Source organism: Talpa occidentalis, unplaced genomic scaffold (assembly GCF_014898055.3).
Source record: "Talpa occidentalis isolate TD23 unplaced genomic scaffold, MPIMG_talOcc4v2.1 talOcc4.8, whole genome shotgun sequence".
Lineage (NCBI taxonomy): Eukaryota > Metazoa > Chordata > Mammalia > Eulipotyphla > Talpidae > Talpa > Talpa occidentalis.
Window position 1 is genome coordinate 56,050,523 of NW_023605194.1, and position 19,856 is coordinate 56,070,378.

Sequence of the window (19,856 nt, forward strand, 5' to 3'; positions counted from 1 at the left end):
TTTTTGGAGAGAAGACATTAATCTCCCTTTAAATTCTAGAATTCTGGAAGTCTTATAGCTTTTATTGTGGTATCATCTAACATGTTTTATCAATGCTTTATATTTAATGTGAATTGAAAGTCAGATACAAAGTCTTCAGTATGTTTTGTTTAGCCTACTTACAAGAATATAATGTAAGTGGTTCTGCCTATTTTCTTTTACCTGTATCATGAAGCACAAAATGCTGAAAGTTCCATCTTTTATGACTGGTGAGCTGGTTCAGCTGGTGACAGTCTATTCCTCCCATTGTAAATTTATCATTTTTCCCATATAATGAGCAAATAGTTAGGATATTAATATTCTGATGTCTTTGGAATATTCAGTCCCCAAACAAGTTTTCAACTAATAGTTTTAATATATGTTGACAATTGTTGAGAGCATCAATTACAACTTTGGAAATACAAAAAGACTTTTTGTATAATCATTTGTCTACATTTTTATCAATTTTATGATAAAGAATATTTACTCAATAAAGGTCTTCGAGTTATTCTTGTAAATGACTTGATGCAAAGCAGAATAAATGATTAATCATTTCCTTTAATTTATCGATTTTCAAAGTAGGTAGTTCAAGTAGCTATTTTCAATAGTGTTAAATTATTTTGTTTATTTTCTTTTTACCAGGACTATTTTGGGGCAAAATGGACTTTTTAAATGCCTCAATAAGTTGATATTTTTATTTTTGTGGCTGAAATTGTCACATCACTGCCTTAGACTTTTTTTTTCAAACCTGTCTCTTGCTCTCTCCAAAACACACACACACACACACACACACACACAGATTTTAATAGTCTGTTTCCAAAAATCAAAAATCCTATTCTAGTTTCATTACTATGTTTCTTGCTTCAGACTTAAATGTAGTCATTTTCCCAAAAACCCTAGTTCCTTAACTTGAAAATAAAATTAAGACCAAAATATATATGAGTTTAATACACATCATTACTGGCAATTACTTCCCATTTATCATTTCTAGTGGCCAAATTATGAAATATGTATTTAAATATAAATAGCAATACCATAAGTTCATACAGCTTTAATTCTTATTTAAATTAGAATTATACTCATTTCCTTTAAATTTTACTTGCACAGCTTTTCTCTTACTGTAAGGTATTTGTTCTTAATGAAATTTGCATAATTTTAAATTTAATGCCGTTATTATGAGATGCATATGATTGTTTATAAATTACTTTTATAATTATTTGTTGGTCTAAAAAATTAAGGCATCCATACACTGAAACACTGTGAAAAATCTAACATAATGCAGAGCTTAAGGTAGGGAGTGTTTCTAGTGTTTTCAAATTGGAGTAAATAGGTAAAAATCACAGAATGAACAACCTAAACACAAAAATAAGATTTATAAGTACAGAATTTTTTTCCTAATGAGTAGTGTTATCAATTGCAATACCAATAGTAGGTAACAAGTTATTCAGTATAAACATTCCCTATCTCTGCTCTTAGCTTTTATATCTGTAGTTATGTAATATTTCTAGGAAACAGAAGCTTCTCAGGTAACTTTGAGGTACACAGTGGTTTACCAAGCCATGCTTCCACTGATAGTTTTCTGGAAGTTTTTTTTTTTTTTTTTTTTAATTTAAAAAAAAAAATTTAAAGGTTTGTTTGCTTATTTATACAAGAACCGGGGTACAGGCCAGATGCACCGGAGGGAGAGAGAATTCATCAGAGACAGAGTGGGGAACAAAACAGGCAGACTGACTAAATACACCGCTGAGGGGAGCAGGGGCAAGACAGGAGAGGTCTGCTGAGCCATGTGAGACCCTCGCTGGCTGGCCAGGATGGAACCAGCCCTGCACCGGCTGCGGACAGCGGACAGCTTCACAGCACGGCTCTCAACCGCCTGCACCACCAGGGGAGGCCCTTCTGGAAGTTTTTTATACTTATTCTTACAAAAATTAATTGCCCAATGTAGTTAGTGATAGGCAATTCTCACGCAAGCTTCAAATTGCTGTTTGGAGAGCTGCGGGTGTGCAGCTCTCCAAGAATAGAAGCAGTAAAAAGAGAGAGAGAACCAGAGATTCTTATATTGAAATCCTAACTGAAACAAAGCATTCAAATTCTACAAAACACATGTTTTCAGTAACCTGAACATTTTTTTCAGCTTTGTTAAATAAATAGAGATTGTTATAGCACACTAAACTTACATTAAATCTTGACAATCTTGCCAAGATTTAAATCAAACCTACGTTCCTTGGGGGAAAAAAAAAAAAAGTTTTTACATTTTTAAATAATTAAAGTAAAACCCCATTACCTGTGACAGTGAGAACCAAAATTCATTTGCAGAAATTGCAGAGTATCTTAATTACAAGGATGTTGAAATGGCCAAAGAGCATCAAAACTAGCCAGCCTACAGTTTGTGAATTCAAATCTCTTCAGGAAATGCATGACTATTTGACTCTCATTGCCACTGTATAAAATCAGACAGAAAAGAGAGTGAAAGAGAGAGCGCAAAAATAGATAATAGCGAGATAATGGATATAGATATACCATAAAATGTATGATTAAATTAGTATATATGCTATACATATAAAAGAACAGAGTATATATAATAGATGTACTATATAGTATATGTTCTATTTAAATATCACTAAGGACAATTCTAAGTAAGTCTTGTGACTGCCTGAGACCTCCAAGATAGTGGAGAGATTCTAAGAATCTCCCTATTAGTTTCTTCCTATTTTATACTCCTGTTCAGAAGAGATTGGGCCAGAGGAATAATGGAATGTTGGGGGGTATCATTTCACTTCCACATTCACTGCTTCCCCTCCAACAACTACTGCCATGTAATGGAAAAAAGTCTCTATTAGAAAATAACAATAGGGCAAAGGATACAGGGCAATTTCAATCGTTATTTCTGTAATACATATCAAGCAGCTTATGTTATTATGGTCATCTAAGTTTTTGTAAGTAAAGGGACAGAGAAACTGAAGAGATTTGGGTTTTAATACCAGTCATCTTTTGAGAATGTTTGCTATTTCTCAAAATCTTGAACAATTATTTAGCTGAGGTATGAAAGTCTTTGACACTCATTCACTCCAATCTCCTATTTTCAGATGAAAGGTGCATATATTGTGCCAGCTACTAGAGTGAATAAATCAATTTCCAAACAAATTAATAATGGGTAGAAGTGAAACCCAAACATTTGTCCCTGTAACTCTGCAAACATTAGAGGAATCCAATCTAATACAACTAAAACATAGTTGCTACATCATGCCAGTAAAAGGTCAGCTTAGTTTGTAAGTATAAATTCCTGGGCCTCCCCCCGTGGTGCAAGGGGTTAAGCACAGTACTATGAAGCTCTCTGCAGCCTCCTGCAGCACGAGTTTGATCCCCAGCCAGTCAGGGTGATACCCACATGGCACAGCAGAGCTCTCCTGTCTGGCCCGCTGCTCCCCTCAGCAGTGTATTTCAGTCAATCTGTTACAAGGCAACCCTGATATGAAATGGGTTGGCCTGACTGTGGGTCCTCACCCACGCTCTTAAAAGGGACTTATTAATTCTCAACTGCACGCACAATAACACAGAAGGTTAATAAATGGTTTATTTACAACTGAAGGGGAAATGAAGAAATCAATAACTCATGGAGAAAAAGAGGGAGAGAAATTTGTGAATGTGTCCAACCAGTTCTGCTGACCTGGAATCCCAATGGCATGCTGACAGCTGGTGAACAGCCAAGAGCCTTGAGGCCAAGAGAGAGACCCCCACCTCAAGGCCCACATGTCTGGTTTTATACCAAACCTGGCTGCTTAACTCCACCCTCAGATCCCAGCAACCCTCCCTTTGGTGATGATGGGATTTGTAGTTCCCAGTGTCTTGATGGCTTTGGTCTGGAGTGGGTGTGGAGTCCAGAAAAACTGCATGGAATTTGCTCAAGACATCCTTTCCCCCTAACAAATCTGCCTGTTCTACTCCCCACTCTCTATCTAGTGAATCCTCTCACCCTCCTGCACCTCTGGCCTGTACCCCAGTTCTTGTATGCATAAATAAATAAATCTTTAAAAAAATGTATAAATTCCTGTTTCTCTAACATTGAGTCTCTTCCTCATTAAGGTAGACTTCTCAGTTCATAGATTTGTGCGGTTACTTTAGCTTAGAAATTAAAACAGCAAAGAAACAAAACTGATGGTAAAGCACAGTTCAGAATTTCAAATATAATAAATTTTATTTGTGTTTCTGTTTCTGTAAATACCTCTTATCTTCACTGGATAGAATGAGTGTAAAAAAGAATGATAGGAACTAATCAATGGTGATCAAATGGGATTTTCTTAGTTCAATTGTAGATCATTCTACGGTTAAATTTTATTCTTTCGTGTGTGTGTGTGACACTACAAACTGATTGAATTATTGTGCAAATGTTTGTTACTATTATTAATACTGAAATTTCAGGTTTTCAGGCCTAGTCTCCCAGCCAGGAAGGATCCACTAGACCACCACGGGTTGGTGTCTCACAAAGCCATACAGGAACTTCGCAGACACTCAGGCAAACAAGCAAGAAGAGGCAGATTTGTTTAGAGAAAGAAAAAGTTTATTGAGGAGAAAAGGAACAGAAATAAAGTAGGACTTCCAGGCTGGTGAATCTGTTACAGGGCAGGGAGAAGGGCACCCCAGACCCTACAAACCTGCCTACTCTAAATAGGTTCTGCCATCTTCTGCATCAAAACATGTAAGACTTTAATGGGAAGGAACTCTAATACAATTAGTAAACAATACAGGAAAGGCAAAGAACATAGTTTTTAAATCAAGCACCCAAAGTTACCCATCCCCTTGTGGGTAAAAGCCCACCCACACGGGATTGGCCCAGAGCAAGGCCCCAAAGCCTGCCACAAGTCTAAAGTATCTTCCAGTGGGGACCCATAGAAAAGGGTCAGAAATAAAACAACAAGGTTAGGAGGAAAGGAGCAAAATCAAAATTAATACATAATCCACCATTGTTGCCCTACCCATGGGTCTCTCACCCATGGGTCTCTCACCCACATATATTTCACCCAGTCCATGACCAAAAGGCAAGCGCAGTTTCTTCACATGTCTCTCTGTTCCATCTGCCTCTTCCAGTTCTTCTGGCTCTCCACCCTGCTTCCTTCCTTCTGCAGCTTCTTCTTCTCCCTGCTCAGCCCCACCCTCCCTTGGGTGGGGCAGGAAGCCTGGAACCTCCCCCTATCCTGGGGGCCATCCTGTGACAGAACCAGGCCAGGGAGGGGCAAGGAAGCAGAAGTGGAGTCATGCCTCAGGGAACCTATATCTTCTCTTCCTAATTATTCTAAAGCTCCACCAGTCTCTTTGTGATAGTTAGTTCTAGGTGATCTCACTCACTGCCTAAATGTCTCTGTGCCCAAAGCTAAGTCTCTGTGTCACATCCCTTATCTTTTTCTTCATTGTCAGTTGTCCTAGATCTAGAATGTCCTGTTGACCTTAGTCCTGGGGGTGTTTGTTTAGTCCCCTTTGGAATTTGTTGCCTTTATCTTTGGAGCCTTCCTTAACTCTCCTGAATTCCCCACCTACAATGTCCCTAAAGCTACCTGATTATCCTAACTTGCCCTAGGACTCATTATGATCCCATATAAGGAAACCAGACAAAGGCTTAGATACAGCCAAACTCAAAAATTAACCCTTGAGAGCAGTCTATAGAAATCAACATTTTGGGGAGAAAGGAGGAAATTTGAGAACAAAGTGGGAATATAACACAATGTGTGAGGGGTAAAGAATGTCCTGAGCAAACTCCACAGCCAGGCAACCCATTTCATATAGTTAGGGGGAAATGATGTCCTGAGTTAATCCCATACAGGCTTTGTGGACCCCACCCCCACTCCAGACTAAAGCCATCAAGACATTGGGAAAGACAAATCCCATCACCACCAAGGGAGGGTGCCTGGGACCTGAGGGTGGAGTTGGGTAGCCAGGTTGGATATAAAAACCAAACAAACACGTGGGCCTTGGGCTCTCTCTGGCTCGCGATTGCTTGCCTCCTGGCTTCACTGCTCCTGGCTGGCGGCCAACTCTGAGAGTGCCATTTTGGGATTCCTGATCAGCGGATTGGGTAGGACTCATTTAAAACTTTGTCTCCCACTTTTCTCCCAGAGCTGTACATTTCCTCATTTCCCCTTCCCTTGTAAATAAACCTTTTATTAACCTTTCACGTGTGCCTGCAGTAGAGCATTGATAAGTCCTTTTAAGCGCATGGGTGGGGACCCACAGTCAGGCACCCCGTTTTGTATAGGGGTTGCTCTACAACAATATCAGGGTTGTCCTGATATTGGACTATTGTAGTGCACTCTGGGTGTTTTGTTGGTGGGACTATCACTGGAAGGGGATGGGGGTTGCTAAACTTCCCAAATACAGACAACAGTGTAAATTAATCACTGTATATATATATATATATATATATATATATATATATATATATATAGTGATCACTGAGTTTATATAATTATTTTTTTTTTGAACTCAGTTTCTCAGGTAAAATTTCCAGGTGGACTAAGACATAGCAGCTAGTACTACTTGTTAGTGATCAACAAATCCAGTGGAAATGATGGAGGAAAGAATAGAAAACCAAGAGGAGACATCACAAAACTAGAACCTGACTCACACAAAGAAGTGGGGGTAGAGGGGATTAACATGACCATTAACCCAGCTATAGAAATCAAGATCCTTAGGCACTAGTGCCTTGTCACAAAGCATAAGACCCAAGCAGGTGTCAGACTGATGTAGGGAGGATCTGGAGCACAGATCTGAGGGTAAAGGTGTGGAGATTGGTTCCATTGTGGAATCTCCTGGTCTCTTTCTGACTCTGCATATTTATCTAAAATCAGCAACACTCTAACTACTCACAAAGATGAGCCTCTCCTTACCAAAAGAAGAGGATAAAACCTAATGCTGCCCCCATAAAGGGGCACTCATTTGCCTGCTTGAGTCTATGCAAGTGTCCGTTATTCTTCTGTCCCCTTTTCCGAGTAAACCTGCTCTTTAAATATAACTAACATCTCTGTTCAGTGGAGAAACTCGCTTGGGAAACTCACTGCATGCTGCTGAAAGGGGAGCTCTGGTGAAAACTTTCCTTGAGTGAACCCAAGGACCCAGCTCTCTATCGGCCTCCCTCATGGTGCAAGGGGTTGAGACAAAAACTACAAAGCTGTCCACAGCCACTGCAGCATGCATTTGATCCCCAGCCAGGGAGCTGCCCACATGGTGTGGCAGACCTCTCGTGGCTCGTCAGCTGCTCCCCTCAACAGTGTGTTTCACTGCCTGTTCTACTCCCCACTCTGTCTCTGGTGAATCCTCTCACCTCCCCCCACCTCTGGCCTGTACCCCAGTTCTTGTATGCATAGATGAATAAATCTTAAAAAAAAAAAAAATCCTGCTCTCTAAACCCATCAACTCCAAAACCACATCAGAATGATGAAGACATGAAAGGGGAGAGGGCTGGCACAATCAAAAGTATTGGTACTAAGAAGCTAGGTTCAGGGCATTGTGCCAGCAAAACACTTAAAGCCTCAAGTCCTCAGCGAGGGCAGCTGAGTAAGGAGAGCAAGTGAGGGAATGACTGAGGAGAGAGGGTCTTTTTAAAGGGTTTATTTTTAAAGTCTCAGTTTTCAAGTTACAGTGAATAGTGAGATAAATTCCTGCACTTAGGAGATTCATTAGTAATTAAACACAAAATAACTTCAAGTTTTCTATACCATCCTTCCTCTGAGATTCCTTTAAATGTTATTTTGTTTTCTCCTTTTCACCTTGTCTCAATTAAAACAAATCTTTAAGTAATCTCTAGAATAATGAAAGTGTGAACCTTCATCATCCTTTTCAGTCAAGCAGAACATTTTATTTTTGCTCAACTTTTATTTTGTTTGCTTAGCAACTTATTTTGCATTTAAAGTCATGCAAAAATATGCAGATGCACCATCAAGCCCACTGTCTTTAAATGTCAAACTAACCTCAGTTATTGAAATCTGAAAGCTAGTTCTGTATTCCCTTTCTGAGCAATTTGTGATTGCTGCTCAAGAACACTCATGCATATTGCACTGTCAGAAAAGTGGATGCCTCAAACCAGTCAGTTCATTCCTAACTAAATCAGTGCCCAGAACAAAGAATCAGTGAATACACCCATTATCCATTCAGAGTGTAGACAAAATGCCTTAAAGTTAAAAATTCTAAAATATGGACAACCCTAAGTTACTCAATTGGAAGTATCTTGTACAAACTTGTTTTGTAGTTTTGGGTCCCCTGAAGTCCAAATAGATGACTGTCCAAGTGCTTTCCTCCCCGCCCTACCCCCTCCATAGATGAGAGAATAGCTAAGACATAATGCATTTTTTTAAAGATTTATTTTATTTATTTATTTACACAAGAGCTGGCTTATAGGCCAGAGGTGTGGGGAGTGAAAGGATACACCAGCGACTTGATTGGGGAGGAGAATAGGCAGGTTGACTGAAACACATTGCTGAGGGGAGCAGCTAGCAAGACAGGAAAGGTCTGTTGTGCCATCCAGGTTAGATCCTTGGCAGAGCAGCCAATGCTGCAGTAGCTGTGGATTGCTTCATAGTGCTGAGACTTAACCCTTTGTGCCACCAGGGAGGCCCCTACATAATGCATTTTCTTGAACATATTTATCATGGGTTGAAAGGAAAGTCTTGGTCTATTTAATTATTATTTCAGTAAGTAATGAAGTCTCAAATCTTGGATCTCTCTTTTCATTTTTTTAATGTTTTTTTAAAGATTTATTTTATTTATTTGTGCATACAAGAACTAGGGTGTAGGCCAGAGGTGAGGGGGGTGAGAGGATTCACTAGAGTGGGGAGCAGAACAGGTGGATATACAGAAATACAGTGGTGAGGGGAGCAGCAGGCAAGACAGGAGAGGTCTGCTGATCCATGTGGGTCAGCTCCCTAGACAGGGATCGAATTTGTGCTGCAGTGGCTGCCGACAGCTTCAAGATGCTGCAACTCGGGCTTCCCCGGTGGTGCAGCAGTTGAGCTCTGGGCTGCGAAGCTGCCTGCAGCCTCTGCAGCACCAGTTTGATCCCCAGCCGCTGGCGAGAGTCCTACATGGCGTGGCAGACCTCTTCTACTGCGCCCACTGCTCCCCTCAGCAGGGTACTTCATCAATCTGCCTGTTCTGCTCCCTGCTCTGGCTCTGGTGAATTCTCTCACCCTCCCGTGCTTCTGACTGTACCCAGTGCTCGTATAAATAAACAAATCTTAAAAAAAAAAAAAAAAAAGATGCTGCAACTTAACCCCTTGCACCACCAGGGAGGCCTCTTGAACTTTTAAATTATACTAATATTTAGTGCTTTAATCTTGGTTTATGCTCCATAACAATAGTCTCATTTTAGGTAATGTCTGGCAAGTGGAATTAAGTTCCTACTGCACTGTTAATGTCTCAATATGCATTTAATTTTCAATATAAATTACATTCTCCTATTTTCGCTTCTTTAAACTTTCCACTATGAAAATCTGGTGGTTTCAAAACATATATTTCAACAATCCATTCATCACTTTCCATTTATGGGTTTCTCTCAGTAGGCACTCTCTGATGTTGCGGATGAGTTGACTTCTGGATAATTACTTTGCCACTTCTGGTTAAACTTCTGGACTTCTGGCTAAAGACACTAAAGTAAAAAAATTTACTTCACAATTTTAACATTTCTCTCTGATGTGAATTCTGTGATGTAGAGTAAGACTTGACTTCCGGGTAAAGGCTTTGCCACATTCTTCACATTCGTAAAGTTTCTCCCCAGTATGAATTCTATGATGTTGACTAAGATGTGATGGCTGGTTAAAGGCTTTGCCACATTCTTCACATTTGCAAGGTTTCTGCCCAGAATGAATTCTATAATGTTGAGTAAGTTTTGAATTATTTTTAAAGGCTTTGCCACATTCATTACATTTGTAAGGCTTTTCCCCACTATGAGTATTATAATGCTCAGAAATACTTGACATCGAGGTAAAGGCTTTGCCACTTTCTTCACATTTGTAAGGTTTCTCTCCAGTATGAATTCTGTGATGTCCAGTAAGAGTTGACTTCTTGTTAAAGGCTTTGCCACATACTTCACATTGGTAAGCTTTCTGGCCAGGATGAATTCTCTGATGCTAAGACTGTTATAGGACAGGGAGAGGGGCAGCCCAAACCCCGCAAACCTGCCTATTCTAAATGGGTTCTGCCATCCGCCGCATCAACACAAAACATAGGAGACTTTAATGGGAAGGAACTTTAATAAAACTAGGAAACAATACAGGTAAGGCAAAGAGTCTAGTTTCTAAATGAAGCACCCAAAGTTACCCGTCCCCTCGTGGGTAAAACTCCATCCATATGGGATCGGCCCAGAACAAGGCCCCAAAGCCTGCTACAAGTCTAAAGCATCTTCCAGTGGGGACCCACAGAAAAGGGTCACAAACAACCGGACAAGCCCGGAAGGAAAAGAGCAAAATCAACATCAAGATAAAAGCTGCCATTGTCACCTCCCCACGGGTCTCACCCACATCTGTGTCACCCAGTCCACGACCAAAAGACAAGCACAGTTTCTTTACGTGTCTCTAGGCTCCATGCGCCTCCTCCAGGTCTCCTTCTGGCTCCATCCTGCTCCTTCCTCCTTCTCTTCTGCAGCTTCTCCTCTTCCTGCTCAGCTCCACCCTCCCTTGGGTGGGGCAGGGAACCTCCCCCTTTCCTGGGGACCACCCTGTTACAAGACTTGACTTCAGCTTAAAGGCTTTCTTACATTCTTCACATTTGTGAGGTTTCTCACCATTATGAACGCTCTGATGTTGGGAAAGGCAACACAAATATAGGAAGGCTTTACCACAGTCTGGACACATGTAAGGCTTTTCTCCAGTGTGACTTCTTAGATGTCGAGTCAGCTGTGAATGCCAATAAAAGCCTTTAACATGCTCTTCACATTTGTGCCATTTCTGTCTCTGAAGTTCATTAAGTCTTGAGCAGCATTTGTTAGCTTTGCCATACTCTTTACATTTGTAAGATTTCTCACAAATTATCTGATATTGGAGAAGTTTTGAGGACTCCTCAATGTGATCCTGTGTAGATTTTTCATCTTCCTTTTTAATTCTCCGATGTTGAGAATGATTTGACTGAAAGTTTAAACCTATCCCATGGTGACAATGTTTTGAATAATCATTTCCATTATGGACTAGGGGACTGCCCATATGTTCCAATCCTCCTCTTTGAGAATGCGTATTGGTAAAAATATCACATGGATCTTTGCTAACAGAAACATATGTATCTATACACTCAATAGACATAACATGGAGTTTTACCCAACATGGTTTAAACACTTCATCACTTTTTGCAGGAGGAATTTTACTATGGATAATTGTCTCTGCTTGGCAATCTTCACCGCAACAACTGTTGTGCCCTTCACATGCCTCTTGACATGTCCGGTCTTTCAATAATTCTGAATTATCAAAGGTGTCGATTCCATTTCCTCCCAGCCCCAAATTTAGGAACAAATCTTCTCTGCCTGACTGTGGTATGGGACCTGGTTGTCTTGAGAAGACATTGCTGGGAGGATGGCGGGATTTGCACTTCTCTTCACATCCCAGGGCTCCATCTTTTGCTCCAACAAGATGAGCAAGGACACCAGGTTTCTGTAGGTCTTGAACATCACATCCCTGTACAATTCCCACTGCACCTGGTCCAGGCAGTCCTGCTCCTTGTGCAAGAATTCTATGGCCACATCTCTGAAGGTCAAGAGTTACAGAAATGTATCCATTGTCTGCTGCTCTCACAGATGCCTGAGGGCTCTGGAGGTGGCTCTGGGAGTGGTGATGGAGTCCAGCAGGAGAGGACTGAGGCAGCTGCACCTGGGTCCTGGAATCTCCTATCCAGAGAGCTCCCCACACTGCCCCAAACCCAGCCTCAGAGACAAAGCCTGCTCGCAACCCATGGTGGACAGCAGCAGTGACAGCGGAGGCCCCGGCACCCCGGGGAAAGAGGGTGAGGACGCGGGTCTCTTTCAATCTTTGCTGTAGTTTACGATCTGATTAATGCTCTGCCCAAATATCTAGTATTAGAAAGATAGCTTATTTGTAAAATTAATTAATTAATTAACAATCCCTCATAGGATACATGGTCATAGTCTTCAAAAAACTTTCATACATTTTTATCTATTTGAACCCTATTACAGTAAAAAGTGAGAGTATAATTGAATTCAGCAGCAGCACAATGTGAGTGTAACCTTTTTTTCATGAAAATGTCAATATGTTCAGATATTTCTTTTGTGATAGTAAAGCAGGCTCATTAGCAGTTTATTATCCAAAGAGTCAAAAAACCTCCAGGGAAAGATGTTTTTGGAGGGGAAAAGACAAAACTTATCAAGTTGATTTTAAGGGCAATGGATTGGAATCAGTTGGGTAGTGTGTGTACAGGTGTAGAATTGCATGTTTAACTTATGTTTTCCTGTAAGTTAGAGCCTATAAAATAAGTCCAAATGATAACAAGAATGTTTCAAGTAAGATTTTGTTTTACTAAAAGTGTCTATGAATTGCTGGCATTACAAGATAACAGAAGTATCAGTTCCATTGACAGGGGATGATCCAGCAACATCAGTGAAGAGCATGATGGCAGGAGCTACTAATTAATTTTTTTTTTTTTTTTTGAGTGTAAGAAGGGCTCAGTTTTATTTATTTATTTTTTTTTTCATTTTTATTTTTTTATTTATTTTTTTTAAATATTAAATTTTATTTTTATATTCCCCCATACAATTGCAAACGCCCCATTCTGACCCCAATCCTTCCCCTCCCGCCCCCCACCCCCCAAAAAGTGTCTCTGGTTCATAGTTTTTTGTTGATTTTGATTTTCACTTTCTTATATTCATTTTCCTGGTCCCTTATTTAAGTTTTCTAGATTCCTGCTATGAGTGAGACCATCCGGTATTTTTCTTTTCTTTTTGGCTTATTTCGCTGAGCATGATCCCTTCCAGTGCCATCCATGTTGCTGCAAATTGCATGTGTTTATCTTTTTTGAATGCTGAGTAATATTCCATGGTATATATGTACCACATCTTCTTGATCCAGTCATCTATTTTTGGGCATTTGGGTTGTTTCCAAAGCTTAGCTATTGTAAACAGTGCTGCTATAAACATAGGAGTGCAGGTGCTCTTTGGAATTGATGTTTCTGTGTCCTTTGGGTAAATACCTAGGAGTGGAATTGCTGGATCATATGGAAGCTCTATGTTTAGTAGGTCCAGAAATCTCCACACAGCTCTCCATAGTGGTTGGACCAGTTTGCACTCCCACCAACAGTGCACAAGAGTTCCTTTTTCTCCACATCCTCGCCAACATTTGTTGTTGCTAGTTTTTTTAATATGTGCCATTCTCACTGGTGTGAGATGGTATCTCATGGTAGTTTTGATTTGCATTTCCCTGATTGCAAGTGATGTTGAACATTTTTTCATATGTCTGTTGGCCATTTGCATTTCCTCTTCAGAGAAGTTTCTTTTAGCTCTTCTGCCCATTTTTTGACTGGATTATTTTCTTTGTTGTTGCTGAGTCTCATCAGCTCTTTGCAGATTTTGTGATCAGTCCTTTATCATTAGTGTTGGGTGCAAAAATGTTCTCCCAGTTGGTGGGGTTTCTCTTTGTTTTTGTTATTGTCTCTTTTGCTGTGCAGAAGCTCTTTAATTTGATGTAGTCCCAGCTGTTTATCTTTCTCTTCACTATCACTGCTTTGGGTGATGTGTCTGTAAAGATGTCTTTGATGTGCAAATCCCGTAGTGTTTCGCCTATATTTCCTTCTATGTATTTTATGGTTTCAGGTCTTATGTCTAGTTCTTTAATCCATTTTGAGTTGATTTTTGTGTATGGTGTGAGGTAGTGGTCAAGCTTCATTCTTTTGCATGTAGCGACCCAGTTTTCCCAGCACCATTTATTGAACAAACTTTCTTTGCTCCAATGCATAGTCTTTGCTCCTTTGTCAAAGATTAGTTGACCATAAATCTGTGGGTTTATTTCTGGATTTTCTATTCGATTCCATTGGTCTGTATGTCTGTTCTTGTTCCAATACCATGCAGTTTTGATGATTATGGCTTTGTAGTATAGTTTGAAGTCTGGGAGTGTGATGCCTCCATTTCCTTCTTTTTTTTTCAGTAGAGCTTTGGCTATTCGGGGTTTTTGGTGATTCCATATGAATTTCATCAATAATTGTTCTATTTCTTTGAAGAATGCCATTGAGATTTTGATTGGAATAGCATTGAATCTGTATATTGCTTTTGGTAGGATGGCCATTTTAATAATGTTTATTCTTCCAATCCATGAGCAGGGGATGTCTTTCCATTTCTTTGTGTCTTCTTCTATTTCTTTTAACAGTGTTTTATAGTTTTCTTTGTATAGGTCCTTTACCTCTTTTGTTAGATTTATTCCCAAATATTTGATTTTTTTATTTCGATAATAAAAGGGGTGGTTTTTTTGATTTCTTCTTCTTCAGATTTATTGTTTGTGTATAGGAAGGCTACTGACTTTTGCGTGTTGATTTTGTATCCTGCCACTTTACTGAATTGATTGATGAGTTGAATTAGTTTTTCTGTGGAGATTTTGGGGTTCTCTATGTATATTATCATATCATCTGCAAATAGTGATAGTTTGACTTCTTCTTTTCCTATTTGGATTCCTTGGATGTCTTTCTCTTGTCTTATTGCCCTGGCTAGGACTTCCAGTATTATATTGAAAAGCAGTGGTGAGAGTGGACATCCTTGTCTTGTTCCAGATCTTAATGGAATTGCTTTCAGCTTTTCACCATTGAGAATGATACTGGCTGTTGGCTTGTCATAGATGGCCTTTATGATGTTGAGGTATGTTCCTTGTATCCCAAGAATTTCAAGGGCTTTTATCATGAATGGGTGTTGCACTTTGTCGAAAGCTTTCTCAGCATCTATTGATATTATCATATGGTTTTTATATTTCTTTTTGTTGATGTGTTGGATAACGTTGATTGATTTTCGGATGTTAAACCATCCTTGTGCCCCTGGAATGAATCCAACTTGGTCGTGGTGAATTATCTTATGGATACATTGTTGGATTCTGATAGCTAAAATTTTATTGAGGATTTTTGCATCAGTGTTCATTAGGGAGATTGGCCTATAGTTTTCCTTTTTTGTGTTGTCCTTATTCGGTTTTGGTATTAGTGTAATATTGGCTTCATAGAACGTGTTTGGTATTGTCCCTTCCTTCTCAATTTTTTGGAAGAGTTTGTGAAGGATAGGCACTAATTCGTCTCTGAATGTTTGGTAGAATTCATTTATAAATCCATCAGGTCCTGGGCTTTTGTTTTTGGGGAGGTTTTTAATTACCATTTCAATTTCGCTGCTTGTAATTGGTCTGTTTAGGTGTTCTATTTCTTCTTTATCTAGCTTTGGGTGATTGTAGAGTTGTAGGAATTTGTCCATCTCCTCTAGATTGTTGAACTTGTTTCCATATAACTGTTCATAGTAGTTACTGATTATTCTTTTGATTTCTGCTGTGTCCGTTGTGATTTCTCCTCTTTCATTTATGATTCTGTGTATTTGTGCTTTCTCCATTTTTTCCTTTGTGAGCCTGGCTAGGGGTTTGTCTATTTTATTTATTTTTTCAAAGAACCAGCTCTTGGTTTCATTGATCTTTTGGATTGTTTTTTAGTTTCAATTTCATTTATTTCTGCTTTGGTTTTTATTATTTCTTTTCTTCTACTGGTTCTGGGTTTTTTTTTGTTGTTCTTTTTCTAGATCTTTGAGCTTCGAGATTAGGTTGTTTCTTTGAGTTCTTTCTTGTTTTTGATGTGAGCTTCTATTGCTATATATTTTCCTCTTATTACTGCTTTTGCTGCATCCCATACATTTAGGATATTGGTGTCCTCCTTGTCATTCAATTCAAAGAATTTTTTAATTTCTTCTTTGATCTCCTCGTTAGTCCAGTGGTCTTCCAGTAGTGTGGCTTTTAATCTCCATGAGGTAGGATAGTTCCTTGCCTTCTTTTTATGATTTATTTCTAGTTTGATGCCTTTGTGGTCAGAAAAGATGGTTGGTATGATTTCAATCTTGGTGTATCTGTTGATGTTTGTCTTGTGCCCCAGTATGTGATCGATCCTGGAGAATGATCCGTGTGCGCTTGAGAAAAATGTGTACTCCGTTTTTTTTGGGTTTAGTGTTCTATAGATGTCTGTTAAGCCCAAATGCTCTAGGTCCTTATTTAGAGCTTTAGTTTCTTTACTTATTTTTTGTCTTGTTGATCTATCCATTGTTGATAGTGGTGTGTTGAAGTCTCCCACTACATATGTGTTTTCTCTGATGTCTGTTTTCAGAGAGGACAACAGTTGTCTGATATATTTTGGTGCTCTTTCGTTTGGTGAGTATATGTTAATGAGTGTTATTTCTTCTTGAATTATTGTCCCCTTAATCATAATGTAGTGACCATTGGGGTCTCTTTTTATTTTTTTGAGTTTGAAGTCTGTTTTATCTGATATAAGTATAGCTGTTCCTGCTTTCTTTTTTGGCCCATTTGCTTGTAGGATTGTTTTCCATCCTTTGACTTTGAGCCTATTTTTATCTTTTGTAGCTAAATGTGTTTCCTGGAGACAGCAAAAGGTTGGGTTTTGTTTCTTAATCCAGGCTGCAACTCTGTGTCTTTTTATTGAAGAGTTTAGTCCATTTACATTTAGAGTTAATATTGATATGTTAGCATCTGTATTTGCCATTATGTTTGTCTTTCCTTTGATTTTATTTATTTATTCTTTTAATAACTTTTTTTTTTTTTGGTCTTCTTTCGTTGTTATTCGTCCCTCTGAGGTTCTGGCTTTAGGATTCCTTGTAGTATTTTTTTGGAGTGGGGGTTTTGTCGCAATGAAATTCCGGAGTTTCTCTTTGTCTGGGAAGGTCCATATTCTTTCTTCATGGAGGAAAGAGAGCTTTGCGGGATAGAGTATTCTTGGTTGGCATCTGTTTTCTTGAAGTCTGTTGACTATGTCCCTCCACTCTCTCCTTGCCTGTAGTGTTTCTTCAGAGAAGTCTGATGTCAGCCTGATTGGTTTTCCTTTGAATGTTATCTGTTTCTTCCCTCTTGTCAGCTTCATTATTTTTTCCTTGTCCTGGATTCTTGGGAGCTTTACTATTATGTGTCTTGCTGTGTTTTTCCTTTCGTCGTGGAAGTTTGGTGTTCTTCTTGCTTCTTGTATATCAATTTTCAGCTCCTTCTTCGCATTTGGGAAGTTCTCTTCAATTATATCCATGAATATTTTCTCTGTTCCTACATCTCTCTCCTCTCCTTCTGGAATTCCTATAACTCTTATATTTCCTTTCCTCATGGAGTCAGATAGTTCCCGAAGTCTTTCTTCATTCTTTTTCCTTCGTACTTCTCTTTCCTTTTCTGTTTTGGTTCTTTTATTTCTGTGTCTTCAAGATTACTTATTCGTTCTTCGATTTCATCTATTCTGCTTTCATTGCTTTTCCCAGAGTTCTTTAGTTCCTCCATTAATTCTTTGATCTCCTGCATTTCTCTTACTTCCCTCTTTAGGGACTCAATTTCCTTCTTCTGATCTATCACTTTTTTAATCATGGCAATTTTAAATTCTCTTTCTGGAAGGCTCAGAAGATCTTCCAAGTTGCTGTCGTTGCAATCTGGGGAGTGGTTTTCTTTTTGTGGTGTGCTTCTTTCCTGAGGAGTTTTAGGTTGCGTGTGGTTCTTCTACTCCCTACTGTCTGTTTTCTAATTTGTCGTATGCGTTGGGACACTGTGTTGCTCGGACTGACTGACATCTTGGGTGAACTTCTCCGCTCCCCTCTGGCTCTTCCAGGAGCCATCTCTGTCTTCTGGGGGAGCTTTCTGCTGGTTTTAGGCAGTTTTTACTGAAGAAATGTCCCTGTTCTCAAATGGCGAAGCGGGATGCAGTCCCTGCGCCTCCGGTTTCAGGCACACTCTTCTGCTCCCCCGGTCTGCCCCGGACGTGGGTGCCTGCTCCCTCTGTGGGCTCAGACTGCTGGTCGGAAGGGGCCTGGTGTGGAATAACTTCCCGGCTGGCCACTGGGTCCTCCAGAAACCTTCTGCCCTTTTCAAGCAGTCTTAAGAAATGTCCTGTTTTATAGGGTGTTTGTGACTTTTTTTTTTCCTGGTCGCTAGGTGGCGCCAGAGATCTCTCCTATTGTCCTTGGGGGGCTGTTTTTCGCCTCCCCCCACCCCGTGAGACAGAGAACAGAACGGGAATGGTAGGGTACACCTCAACAGCTTTGGGGTGCTGTGTCTGCCTTGTGCCCCACCGTCGTGGAGAACCCACGCCCCGAATTTTCGTGCCCCGGGCCTCAGTTCAAAGCCCTCAGTTCCAGGGCGCGGGCTGTAGCCCAGTTCAGTGGCGCGGGAATGGCGCCTTTTGCACAGCTCCCGTGCCTGGGCGCCTGGTTCCTGCTCACTCAGGGAGGGACCTTCACCTCAGTGAGGACCTCCGTGTGTCTCCCTGCAAGCCTAGGTCGTCTCCCCGCAAGCCTAGGTCGCAGGTGCGGGGACCTGGGCAGCTGCGATCCAGGTCTGCACTTGCTTTTCAAGCTCCCCGAGCGTGCCGCTTTCCCGCGCCAGCTTACCGGCAGCCCAGGCTGTGTGTGCGTCTCCCGGGGTCTTTGTTCTTCTCTAATGGCGCCAGGAGCTGTTCGCTCACCGCCGCGGCGAATCCTGCAGGGTTCGCCTCAGCTCCCGTTCACGGGGTGTGGTGGCTGCAATAGTTCCTTTCCACGCACAGTCCCGCTTGCTGCGTCGTTTGTTCTTGTGGGCCGTTTTGGTTTGTTGTTTCCTCCTCTCTGCCGGTCGGAGAGTCGCTACTAATTAATTTTTAAAAGCAAATTGTTGCTGATAGTAAATTTAATCCTCATTTGCTTTTCAGTAGAAATTCGTTTGTACAGGACATTATTTCTTTCTATATGACTCTTATATCCATGTGTATATGGGTATACATAAAGTGTTCTGGGATAGTAACAGTTCTAATAATTTTTAAGTTTGTTTACTCCTGAACGAAAGACTAATAAAAAATGTTGAAGCCTAAATCCACTTTAAATGGAAGCCTTGATTTTGAGTCTTCAGAGCTCTTACAAGTTAACACTGCTATTGAAAAGTTAAAAGGTCCTATATGCTGCGTTATTTGGGAGTTTGGAAATGTATCACTTTTCTAATTTTTTTCTATTTTTTAAAGGTTTATTTATTTATGCATATAAGAACTGGGGTACAGGCTAGAGGTATGGGGGTGGGGGGTGAGAGGATTCACCAGAGACAGAGTGGGGAACAGAACAGGTAGATGTACTGAAATTACACTGCTGAGGGGAGCAGTGGGTGAGACAGGAGAGGTCTGCTGTGCCATGTGAGTAGCTCCCTGCTAGGGATTAAACTTGTGCTGCAGTGGTTGCAGATTGTTTCATATTGCTGACACTTAATCCCTTGAGCCACTAGGGAGGCCCCCAAAATTTTTCTTGACATCTCTTCATTGACAAGTTTCATAGTCCCTTGCTTTCCTTGCCATTAGTAGTATACTTTTATATTTATTTTGGTTGTTCTTTGTTTTTTGTATCTTCCTCACATCACCAGCCTTGGAAGTTCAATGACAACAATTTTTGCTCACTCTTTTATTTCTAACACTTAGCAGAGTTTGGCACATAGTAGACACTTTACAAATATTTTTGAATGAATTAAATAATATATTCTTTTCAGTGTTATATTCCCTTTCTTCAGCCTGGTAAAGCAAAACAAACATAAGCAATAAAACAAAAAACATCAAGAGTTGTGATATTTCCCCCTCAGTGTCTTAACATTATTTTATGTAACTGAAATTTTCTGATTTTCTAGTCCTTTAATATAAAGTCT